Here is an 11646-nt window from a genome sequence, read left to right as displayed (position 1 = left end):
GTGCTAGATCTTCAGCACCACCCCTTCAACATGCCACTTCAGCTCCACTTCATCAGCAAGGACCACCACCAGGCTTCGGGAATCAGCTCCGCCCTCCTTGCTCTTATTGTCATGATACTAACCATGTTCGTGTGACATGTTGGAAGCTGTATCCACACCTTCGGCCTAAGAGGCCTAATTATCGTCCCAAGGTGAAATCATCTATTCAATTCGTCCAGAAACCAGATATCTATGGTGTGGTTGGCCATCATCATCATACAACAGGAGGAGCATACCTACCGCATCCATAGTTGGTCGTGGTAAAATTGGTATGACATTAAATATTTCTAACTTTGTTGGTTTTGATACATAGATTATTGATTCTAGTGCATTTGATCATATGACTTATGACAAATCTTATTTTACCATATTGTCTCCTCCACCAGTACCCTGTGTTACTAATACTAGTGGTGATGCATTCCCCGTATTAGGGAAATTATCAGTTCGTATTACTCTCACAATTGAGTTTCACAATGTGTTATATGTACTTGTTTTATCTCATCATTTGATATATGTCCCCCAATTGAACACTGACGCTAAGTGTTATGTGACATTTTTCCCTATGTATGTGCTATTTCAAGATCTTCTCACCGGAAAGTTAATTGGTCGGGGGTATTTGAGGGGCCTATTATTTCATCTAGATCAGACATATGCTAGGGAGAAACTAGGGGCACAGTCTTGGACCGCTTTAATCTCCACTTCTAACAAGCTAAGTGAAGTTTAGTTATGACATCATCGCTTAGGGCGTCCATCTTTTAGTGTTATGAAAAAATCTATGCCTACTTTGTTTATTAATGTGGATGAGGCATTTTTACGTTGTGAGACATGTGTTCTGGGAAAGAATCAACGATCTACTTATTCCCCTAGTACTTCTAATAAGCGTATCCTTCCTTTGAATTAATTCATTCTGATGTTTGGGGTCCCTCCAAAGAGTCTACTGTGTCAGGTTTGCAGTATTATGTGTCACTTATTGATGATTGTACCCGTCTTTTATGGATTGGTCTCCACCATGGAGAAAGAGATGGAAACATTACAAAAAAATAATACTTGAGAGCTTGTATCTCCACCACAAGGCAAGAAGACTGTGGGATGTCGTTGGGTGTTTACAGTGAAGCATAATCCAAATGGTTCAGTGAGCCGATATAAACCATGCCTAGTAGTAAAGGGGTTCACCCAGACATATGGCATAGACTATGATGAGATATGTGCACATGTTGCAAAGATAAACACTATTCAGGTATTACTCTCTTTTACTGCTAGTTAAAACTGGCCACTTAGATAGTTTGATGTTAAGAATACATTACTTCATGGAGAACTTACAGAGGAAGTGTACATGGATCTTCCGCCTGGATATGTGGCCGCTTCTCCAAGTAACTTTGTATGCAGATTGAGAAAGTTTTTGTATGGTCTTAAACAGTCACCTCGTGCTTGGTTTGGAAGATTCTCAAAATTCTTGATGAAAATTGGCTACAAACAGAGTAATTTAGACCACACATTATTTCTCAGACATCAACAAGGGAATGTAACATCCCTAATTATATATATTGATGATATGGTAGTTACTGTGAATGATACTGTTGAGGGGATAGATTACAAAAACAGCTAGCCACAGAGTTTGAGATGAAGGACCTAGGGGAAGTGATGATATTTATTTGTGTCAATGGAAGTACATCCTTATCTACTAACAGAGATAGGTATGTTGGATTACACTCCCATTGATACTCCTATTGAGCAGAACCATCGGTTAGCAGAGTATCCAGATCAAGTGCCTACTGAAAAACCTCGTTATCAGAGGCTAGTTGGACGCCTGATTTATTAATCATATACCAGACCAGATGTTGTGTATTCAGTAAGTGTAGTGAGTCAGTTTATGCATAATCTCAGTGTGGACCACATGGATGTTGTTAAGGATTTTGAGGTATTCGAAGTCAGCTCTAGGGAGAGGAGTAATGTTCTCTAATCACAATAATATCCTTGAGGTTTGTGGCTTCATAGATGCAGGCTGGGCTAGAAATATTACAGATCGGAGATCCACATTATGATACTTTACTTTTGTTAGGGCTAATCTAGTTACATAGAAGAGTAAGAAAAAAAAGTGGTAGCTCGATCTAGTGTTAAAGCAGAGTACAGATGTATGGCTCAGGAGGTGTGCGAATTTTTATGGCTTAAAAATTTCCTACAAGATTTAGGTATCAAACCTAACTGTGTTATGCAGCTGTACTGTGACAACAAGACATATATTGATATCTCACAAAATCATGTGGAACATGATTGTACAAAACATGTGGAGGTTGATCGTCACTTTATAAAAGAGAAGCTAGACGCGAAGATCATTAGTTTTCTTTTGTTTCTACAGAAGAACAACTTGCCGATATGCTCACAAAAAGAGTGTCTAAGAAGGCCTTTTATGACTCACTTAGCAAGTTGTGGATAATTGATGTGTATGCGCCAACTTAAGAGGGAGTGTTAGCGTGATTTAAGAATAAATCAAAAGCGTGATTCAAGGAGTAATTAAGGACGTGATTTGTGGTATAACTCTTGTTAGATTATATAGAACAAATTCGGTGTAAGTAACACGAAAGCAATATACATTTTACTGTATTACAGTTCCCCGTCATTATGTAAAACTTTAAAGAACATTCTATAATTAATTCCTAGCTAGATATATGAACTAACTAATAAAAAAGATGGAGGTTGTTAATTAGAAACCTTTCCGTGCATGTTTGCTACATCAATGCATGCAACCAATAATGCACAAGACGAGTCTTCACCCATGACGATTACAAAGAAGCAAACCAGCAAAAAGTGCATCGTCACTTGAATTGACTCTTTCTGTTATCAGCCACTCAGCCGTCTTTGTTTACTTCTCTCCGCGTTTCTGAACTTCAATAACATTTTATGGGCAACCCCCGTACTATATAAATAGATATCAGTCTGATGATATGAAATCACAACCAGCATAAACACAATAGTAGCTATCTAGTATCTTCAGTTTCTCATCCCATCGATCTAAACGTTTATACATTGATTTCGGTCAATATACTGAAGCTAGCTAAGTTCGAAAATGTACCAGAAGTCCTCCATTTCCGTTGTGTTTCTGGCCTTGCTTGCCCTGGTTACCCCTTTCCCCAGCTCGGTGCAAAGCCAAAGCACCCGAGTTGGATTCTACTTCAAATCATGTCCTAGGGCACAGTTAGTGATAGAGTTAGTGGTGGATCCAGAATTGAAATGTCAACGGGGCTAATAACAAGTAAAAAAAATCTAATCTAATATTTAATTCTTTTAATTTATTAAAAATGACAAACCTACATAAATTTATTAAATTCTTTTTTAATTTGCTCGAACGATTATCATCAGACATCCTGAAATATACATAATAAATTTCATAATCACTTGACAATTAATCATCACCAAACTAACACAACAAAATTGAATCAGAAACTAAGATATGAAAAATTTCTGCCACAAACCTACTGCCTCAATATTGAATCGTAAACCATTCAATTCAAATTTCACCAAAATCTAACTTCAATACCAAGCTTCATACTACACAGATATTTCAAACATTCAAACATCCAAACTGAAGCCAGCAATTACTTAAAAGTTTAAAATAATGTGCATAAACATCTTCTTCTTATGAAACAATTCCTCAGCATTCAGCAACCCAATCAAAAGTTCAGAGCTCTTACGCTTCTAATTAGTCGGAAAAAAACAAATAACATATTCATCAAAACAAACAAAACTCATCATATCTAAACCATTGAAATCAAAAATAAAAATAAAAACCAAAGACAGGAAGAGACCTGCCATTTTTAATGAAAGAGCTTAGAACTATACATGTAGACGAGAATAATTTTTGTTTGAAGTCCTTGAACTGAAGAAGATGAAAAGAAGAACCCGGATGTGAAGAAAGAAAAGTGAGATTATCTTTATGTTTTAATTCTTTTTCATTTGCTGGGCTGGATCCGCCCCTGCGGAAGATTCCATTGTCACAATAAGTCAAGAACAGTTCAAAAGCATTTCAAATCCACTCCTGCCATTGCACCTACAGAGGCGGATCCAAGATTGAAAAGTTGTCTAGGCTAGTTTATAAAGCCACAAATTTTTTTTTGAGGTTTGAAACCCAGTGGGAGAATGAAAATATATCAAATCCAACAGGCAGAAACAAGAGAACTACCCAAGGAACAAAGCAATAGTACACCTCTGACCTCTCAACGAATAGGCAAGACAAACAACAAAAGAAAAAAATAAACAACCGCAACCGAAAAAGTTAAGTAGGAACAATGAACTATCACTTCAATTAGTAATTCGAGCATATGAAGAGAAATTGAAAACCTTGTAACTCTAATTGGAGCATACCAGATAATTTCAAATGAATTAGAACAAGACGTTAGCCTACTAGAAGACACTAGGAGATAAATTCGACTATCACTTCAATTTGTAATTCGAGCATAGATGAAAAGAAATTGAAAACCTTGTAACTCTAATTGGAGCATACCAAATAATTTCAACTGAATTAGAACAAGACGTTAGCCTACTAGACGACACTAGGAGATAAATTCGACTATCACTTCAATTTGTAATTCGAGCATAGATGAAAAGAAATTGAAAACCGTGTAACTCTAGTCGGAGCATACCAGATAATTTCAAATGAATTAGAACAAGACATTAGCCTACTAGAAGACACTAGGAGATAAATTCAGCTGGACTTCACTCTTCAGTTGGATTGAGAAGTAGCAATTAGAGATTAGAGAGAAGAAACATGCGAAAAGAAAAGGGTGAAAATCAGAGAAGCAAACATGCCGCCTCATTCCCAAATTTTTCTTATCAGCCCATACGTATATATACTAGGGTTTTTTACAGCCCAAAAGTACTCTGGGCTTAAGCCCAAGTGGCCCTTCAAGTAGGTCCGCCACACCTGGCTTATTGAGAATGCACTTTCACGACTAGCTACTTCGTTCAAGGTTGCGACGGTTCTGTACTCCTCAACGGCGCAAACACTGTAAAAACTGCTGGCCCGAACCTTGGATTGAGAGGTTGGGAAGTTATTGACGACGCAAAGACTCAGCTTGAAGCTGCATGCCCTGGTGTTGTTTCTTGTGCTGACATTCTCGTCCTTGCTGCTCGAGATTCTGTTGTCTTGGTACGTTTTACCTTTCATAATTAACCTTGCAAATCGATTATGTTCGTAGTACAGACACTAATTAAGTCATTTCATCCTTGCTAAATATATATATAAATGATTAATACACATGCCCGGATTATAACTAATGTTCTTGCAGACAAAGGGAATCAATTGGAAGGTGCCTAGCTACCGGAAGGTTTGACGGACGAGTATCATTCTTGGCTTTAGGGATTCCACTGATGTACAAAAGAACAAGTTTCAAACTCTTGGTCTCAACACTCAACTGACTCAAGATCATGTCACGCTTATTGGTAAGTAAGCTTGAATAGTACATTATTGCTAAAGAGTATTATTATTTTCTAATTAATAGACATTTATTTTATGTATTTTGTACCTTCATTATCATTAAATTGATATGCATCTAAATTCTGGAATTTATAGGTGGACACACTATTGGTACTTCAGCTTGCCGCTTCTTCAACTACAGGCTTTACAATTTCACGTACTACAATCGGAAACGGTGCAGACAAGACCATCAACCCTTCATTTGTTCCTCAACTATGAGCACTCTGCCCCCAAGGTGGTGATGCAGCAAAGCGTGTCGATTTGGACACAAGCAGCGGAGCTCGGTTTGATGCAGCATTCTTTACAAACTCAAGGAATTGTCGTGGGATACTCGAGTCTGATCAAAAGTTATGGACTGATGCTTCCACAAAATGCTTTGTCCAACGGTTCTTGGGTGTGGGAGGATGGCAAGCATTGAACTTCAGCGTAGAATTCGGAAGATCCATAGTGAAGATAGTAACATTGGTGTCAACAGTAGCGGATCTAGGATTATAAACTTGTTTTTTTTTAGGTTTAGAACTCAATCTTAGGCTCATCCAAGGATTTTATTTTCTAAAGAGGGAAGTGCATGAAGAAACATGAAGAAACATTTTCAGTTTTTAAATCTTCGCATACTAGTAGATTAGTGAAATTTTAAGAATAAGGAGGAAGGTGAAGAAAGTAGAACTAGGAAAAAAAAAAACAAGGTGAATGTAATATAATTAGGGAAGGCATAAAGGATAAAATAAGGAATAAAATGGGAAAAAAATTCTGAAAAAGTAGAAATAATCTTCTTACTCCTAAGAGGATTCGAAACTTTAACCTTAGAGGGGCTATAAGAAAAATAATCGGCCAGATTGCCAACTGAGCTAATGATACTTTCTCAAACAGTGTACCTAGTTAGTTTATATCATAATTTTCGTCTTAGCTGCAGTCCTGATAGCCTGTTGCATGTATCCGCCTTTGGGTGTCAAGTCTGCAACAAATGGTGAAATTCACCGCGTTTGTTCTGCAATCAACTAACTGATGAAGATCATAATCTAGCATTCAATTTTTTTTCATCAAACATTAATTCCTTTGTACGTGTAATCAAATTGATAATTCTATTTTTTTACTACGAAATATATATATATATATATATATATATATACTCAATCACAAACATTTCTTCATAACAACTTAAAATAAAAGTTTGCAATGAAAATCAAATTCACGAGTGGAATGACCTTCATGCACTTAGACGGCCATAACTTCTTCGTCATAGATAATAGGTATGGGTGAACCGTAAAATGTTTTGGAAAGTACACATGTACATAGAGGTGGCAAACGGGCTGGGTCGGCCCATTTGAAGCTGGCCAAAACCGTGCTCATGCCGGCCCATTTATTTTTCGTATCGGGTTTGGGCTGGCCAATTTCTTAAAATTAAGCCCGGCCCGACAGCCTATATCGTGCTAGGCCAAAAAGCTGGCCGGCCCGGCCCATTAACATTATAACACACAATAGAAAAATATATATTATGTAATTAGAATATTTGTTTTATATAACTATTTAGAATAGTAAAATATTATAACATATTTTCTAATTTTATTTCTAAAACATTACATATATATCAAAACAATAATGTTTTCTTCACTACTTTTATTATATTTGTGAAATCTTGTAGTTAGAATAATGAAATAATCAAGAGATAATTTAAAAGTTATAATATTCAAGTCTAATAGTGATAATTGTTTAAGTATTTATATAAATAATATAAAATTATATGTTTAACGAGCTGGTCCATGAAATTATCGTGCTCGGACCGTGCCGAGCTCAATCCATGGGCTAATATATCTCGGCCCAGCCCAGCCCATTATAATAACGGGCTTGGGCCGTGCCGGGCCGACTTTTAACGGCTGAGCCTGTGTCGAGCTTGAGTTTTTCGGCACATTTGGTACCTCTACCCATACGTGGCTTTCCAATGACATAAAGCTCACGACCAAACTCGATCATAGCTAACCATAAAGCTAATAATGTGTTAAAGGAGGGGAACAAAATTGGAATAATAACAACATAATGGAACATAACGTCTATCTTTATGAATTAATAATGAGACATATATATAGACATTACATACGGAGTATCCCGAATAATTAGATATTTACATCTATTACATTAAAGCATAATCTACTCTAGTAAGAAAACTTACTTAGACTAAGACACACATAAGAATAAAATTGTAATATCCTGGAATAGTAGGTAATTTTCACAATAATTATGTTAGAATATAGCCACGCAATCCAATGGTGATTAACTCATCCACATGTTTAACTCAGTGCAGACGCAAGCACAGCATCACACACACATTTTCATTATCTTCTCCCTGTAAACCCGAGAGCATTCTATTATGCACCCACTCTACAAGAGCCCAACTGATTTTTGTAAACAGCATTTGTAAACAGTAGATTCGGTGAAAGTTTTGATTTTTGACTAGCTATTTTCATGTGGGTTGGTAAACTACTTCGAATAAAGTATCAATTCTCACTTGTTTGAAACAACTTGTGTTATAAAAATTAGGAGGAGGCTGACAGAGCTTCATTTTGGAAATTAGGAGACTCGCTGGAGCTTTAATCTACGCCAGAGAGCTAAAAAAACAAGAGGGAAATTGATGTTAGGTTTCAATTTGCAAATTGATCTTAGACTTCAAGCTCCTTGACCGATGAAATTGAACGCATGGGAAATCTGGAAATCTTGAAGGAGCGAGAAAGAGGAAATGATGTGTCCAAGCTCGAGCAGAGGGGGAAATGGATGAGATGAGGCTGAGACTAATTGAGTTCGGGTCATGGATGGACTAAAACGTAAGGAACTACTCAATTCCTACTTCAATTCCTCAAATTTAGAAACTAATTCTACTTTCCTTTTCTATCCCTTCTCTCGAGGTTGTATTGGTGATAAATATCATTACAGGTCGCTTGAACCATTCATCCAATACATTATCGTCTTTAACCAAATGATTAAGCAATTTTGACATGTTGATCTAGGCTTCAACGTTGGTTTGAATCTCAACGGCGGTACCAGGGACGGTGCTTAGGCCGACTTTCAGAACACCGGTAATTGGGGCTCTTGATGGTATGGGATGATGATTTATATGATGGGCTCCAAAACTAGAAGACGACGATGACTTTTACCCTCCCCATTTCAATGAATAACAGTGTCGTACTCATGTGCACAACACATTTTAACTTTTTTTCTTCTTAACATCTAACAAATCGCGGGAGGTATATAGGACCACGACTACGGAACCGTCTAGAATTGGCTCACTCTCCGAGAGCCCAAAAAGTCTTTTCCTGACGTGGCGACGCATGAGTGGTTTGAGCAGCAAGGGCCACAGACGTCCGTTAAACGTTCAAATGTTATGCACATTTTTGTTTTCGGCGCGTTTTAATCACGTGGGGGTAAGTTATCAGATAATTTTGACTTTGACCTAATTGCGCTGACCACAGCCACTTCTGTCGATAAGAGACGACGTGGTGGCAATTCCACAACATCATCATCATCCGGTGCATGACAATCTAGAGTCGTTCCCTGCACCTGTAAACGCTTCTCCCATTTCCACCACGACCTTTAACCTCGACTCCGACGACATCCCTCCCATCAATGGCTTCCGTGACTTCTTCCGTGAGTTCAACCGAGAATCCAAGAAGCTCTGGTTTCTTGCCGGCCCCGCCATCTTCACTTCACTATGTCAGTACTCTCTTGGTGCCATCACTCAAGTCTTCGCCGGCCAGGTCAGCACTATCGACCTCGCCGCCGTCTCCGTCGAGAACTTGGTCATCGCTGGATTCTGCTTTGGAGCTTTGGTACTTTAATCCTATATTCCAATTTCAGCAATGGATTCTATATGATTAAGCTTAAAGCCTCATACTCTCAAACACCAGATAAAACCTTTCTACGTAAACAGTAAACTACTTAATACTCTAAAAACAGGAACAAAACTCACGCCGTTTCAAAAACCCGCTAAGCTCTCGGAGAGTGGGTGCATTCCAGACGAAGCCCACGACTACATCCTATCACAATTTGCCATATGAAAAAAAAGCTTTGGGCTTTTGGAGCTAAGGCTCATTCCCGAACTCTCCCTAAACCTGGCCATTAGAATTACAAGAAGAGAATCATAATCCGATGGACCACGCCATTCCCTGCAACCCTTGCATTCCTCTCTACCAGAAACCCACCCCTCCCGCCATGTCACCTTACCGAGCAGCACTACTAACCACTCCAAAACATTGAAATGGCGCCGCAATACAACGACTTTGGAGCTCCAAATGCTGGTAGAAGTAAACGACCAGACCGACTCTGGTTCTGTTCCGAAGCACAAGGTCACCGTCCACGATAGATAACGCGGCGTCGTCCACGAGTTCTTTGTCTCTGAGGTAACAATACTATTAGTATTACTCATCAGTTACTCCAATTTGTTTCGAAAAATTGAGTGGATGAAAATTTGAGCGTGATGTTTACTTTTAATCTTGGTGACATTTTTAGGATCAGTACACACACGGCTAAGGCGCAGGACATCAGTCTTCTGTTTTCGTGTCGGCACGTTAATGTGATCATTTAATTTGTTAACAGTTGGATTGAAAATTGGTAGAGTAGGAAATAGATTCAATGCACCGTCGAGTACGCACACCAGCAAATCTGGACCGTTCATAAATACATGTGGATCAACTTTTTGAATTGGTGGTAGTTATTCGTTCAAGGTTTGTTAGTTAGGCAAGTGAGGATTATCTTATCTAAGAAAGAGAAGACATAGAGGTGGCCGGTTAACTCAGAACTTGGACTTGAATTCTGATACTCGGCAACTTCGGTTATTCTTTAGGGTGTTTTCGATGAATCAAAGCAAATCAAATAGGAATGAGGGTTTGAGGTTTTCACCTTTTGATTCTTCTCTTCTTTCTTTTTCCGGCAAATGGTTTGTTGTCCAACAACTTTGTGATTTTTGATCTTGGAGTTCCAATCTGGATTTGGGTGCATCAAACTGATGAACCTGATTCAACAAAATAAAAACCCAGTTTACAAACCATTGAAGAATCCCAAATCTGAACAAAATTGAATTTATTGAAATTGATTTGATGAGACTAATCCAAAACCCAGTATGCAAACCCGAAAAAAATTCAAATCCATCTAATAATATTCGTTCAATTGTGGGTTTCATTAATCAATCTGGTTATATGGTTTTGATTCGTAATTTAATTTCTTCATTGTGATTTTTTTTGGAAAATAAAATGAAGATGAGAAGAACATAGGAGAGGGGTGACTAACAGACATAGACAGAGGAGAGAGAAGAGAAACAGATGCGCGTGGGTTTGTACAGTTAACCGATACAAACTGAGAGTAATATGCACGCGCTGTTACTTTATGGTGGTGTCTGCACTCTAGTAGTGAATGAAATACACTCTTGTAGAGTAATGGTGGTAATGGTAATGTGTGTTTGATTTGGCAAGCTGTTGTACTATTTGTGCCGTGAGTGTGGAAGTCTTGGAAGCTTAACCAGCCTCACGCACTAGGGATCTCTGTTGAATTGAAATCACAGGTATGTAATTTTTCGAGGTTTGGTTTGAAATAGGGGTGGCATTCGGTTTAAACGGTTTGGTTTTGGGGTCAAACTGTAAATCAAACTGAAATTAAACTTCGGTTCGGTTCGGTTCGGTTCACTGTTCGGTTTTTCAATAGGGAAAACTAAAAACCGAACCGAACGGTTCGGTTCGGTTCGGTTTTTTTTTTTAAAACAATTTTTTTAAAAAAAATTCTAGTTTCAAAATATTGTCGATCGACACCAATAGATGTGATCAACATATATATTTAGGGACCATGTAAAAATTTCATCCATTTTGAACATAGTTTGATCGTCCATACTAACGATTAACCAAAAAATATGCGTTTTCACATAATAAAACCTCATTGACCGGGGCTTTGCCAAATGAGTTTCCTTGTTTCGACCATGCACGATCGATGACAAAAATTATGTGACTTCAAATATGTAAACAACTTTTCACATTCGCATCTTGGTAATGGGTCCTCCCTTAGGGTATATTAGTGTTGTTTTTGGTTTACCGGAAATTCAGACGGTCAAACGAGGTCCGAATTGGATGAAATTTTAAAATGGTCACTAAATATATATACTG

General features: G+C 38.0%; 1 pseudogene; it reads left to right on the top strand.

Moving 5' to 3' along the window:
- Nucleotides 1-3103: 3103 nt before the first annotated feature.
- On the top strand, nt 3104-6511 carry LOC126796158 (peroxidase N1-like; annotated as a pseudogene).
- The last annotated feature ends 5135 nt before the right edge of the window (nt 6512-11646 follow it).

The sequence above is a fragment of the Argentina anserina genome, chromosome 5, assembly GCF_933775445.1.
Source record: "Argentina anserina chromosome 5, drPotAnse1.1, whole genome shotgun sequence".
Taxonomy (NCBI): Eukaryota; Viridiplantae; Streptophyta; class Magnoliopsida; order Rosales; family Rosaceae; genus Argentina; species Argentina anserina.
This window is presented reverse-complemented; position numbering and strand designations above follow the sequence as displayed.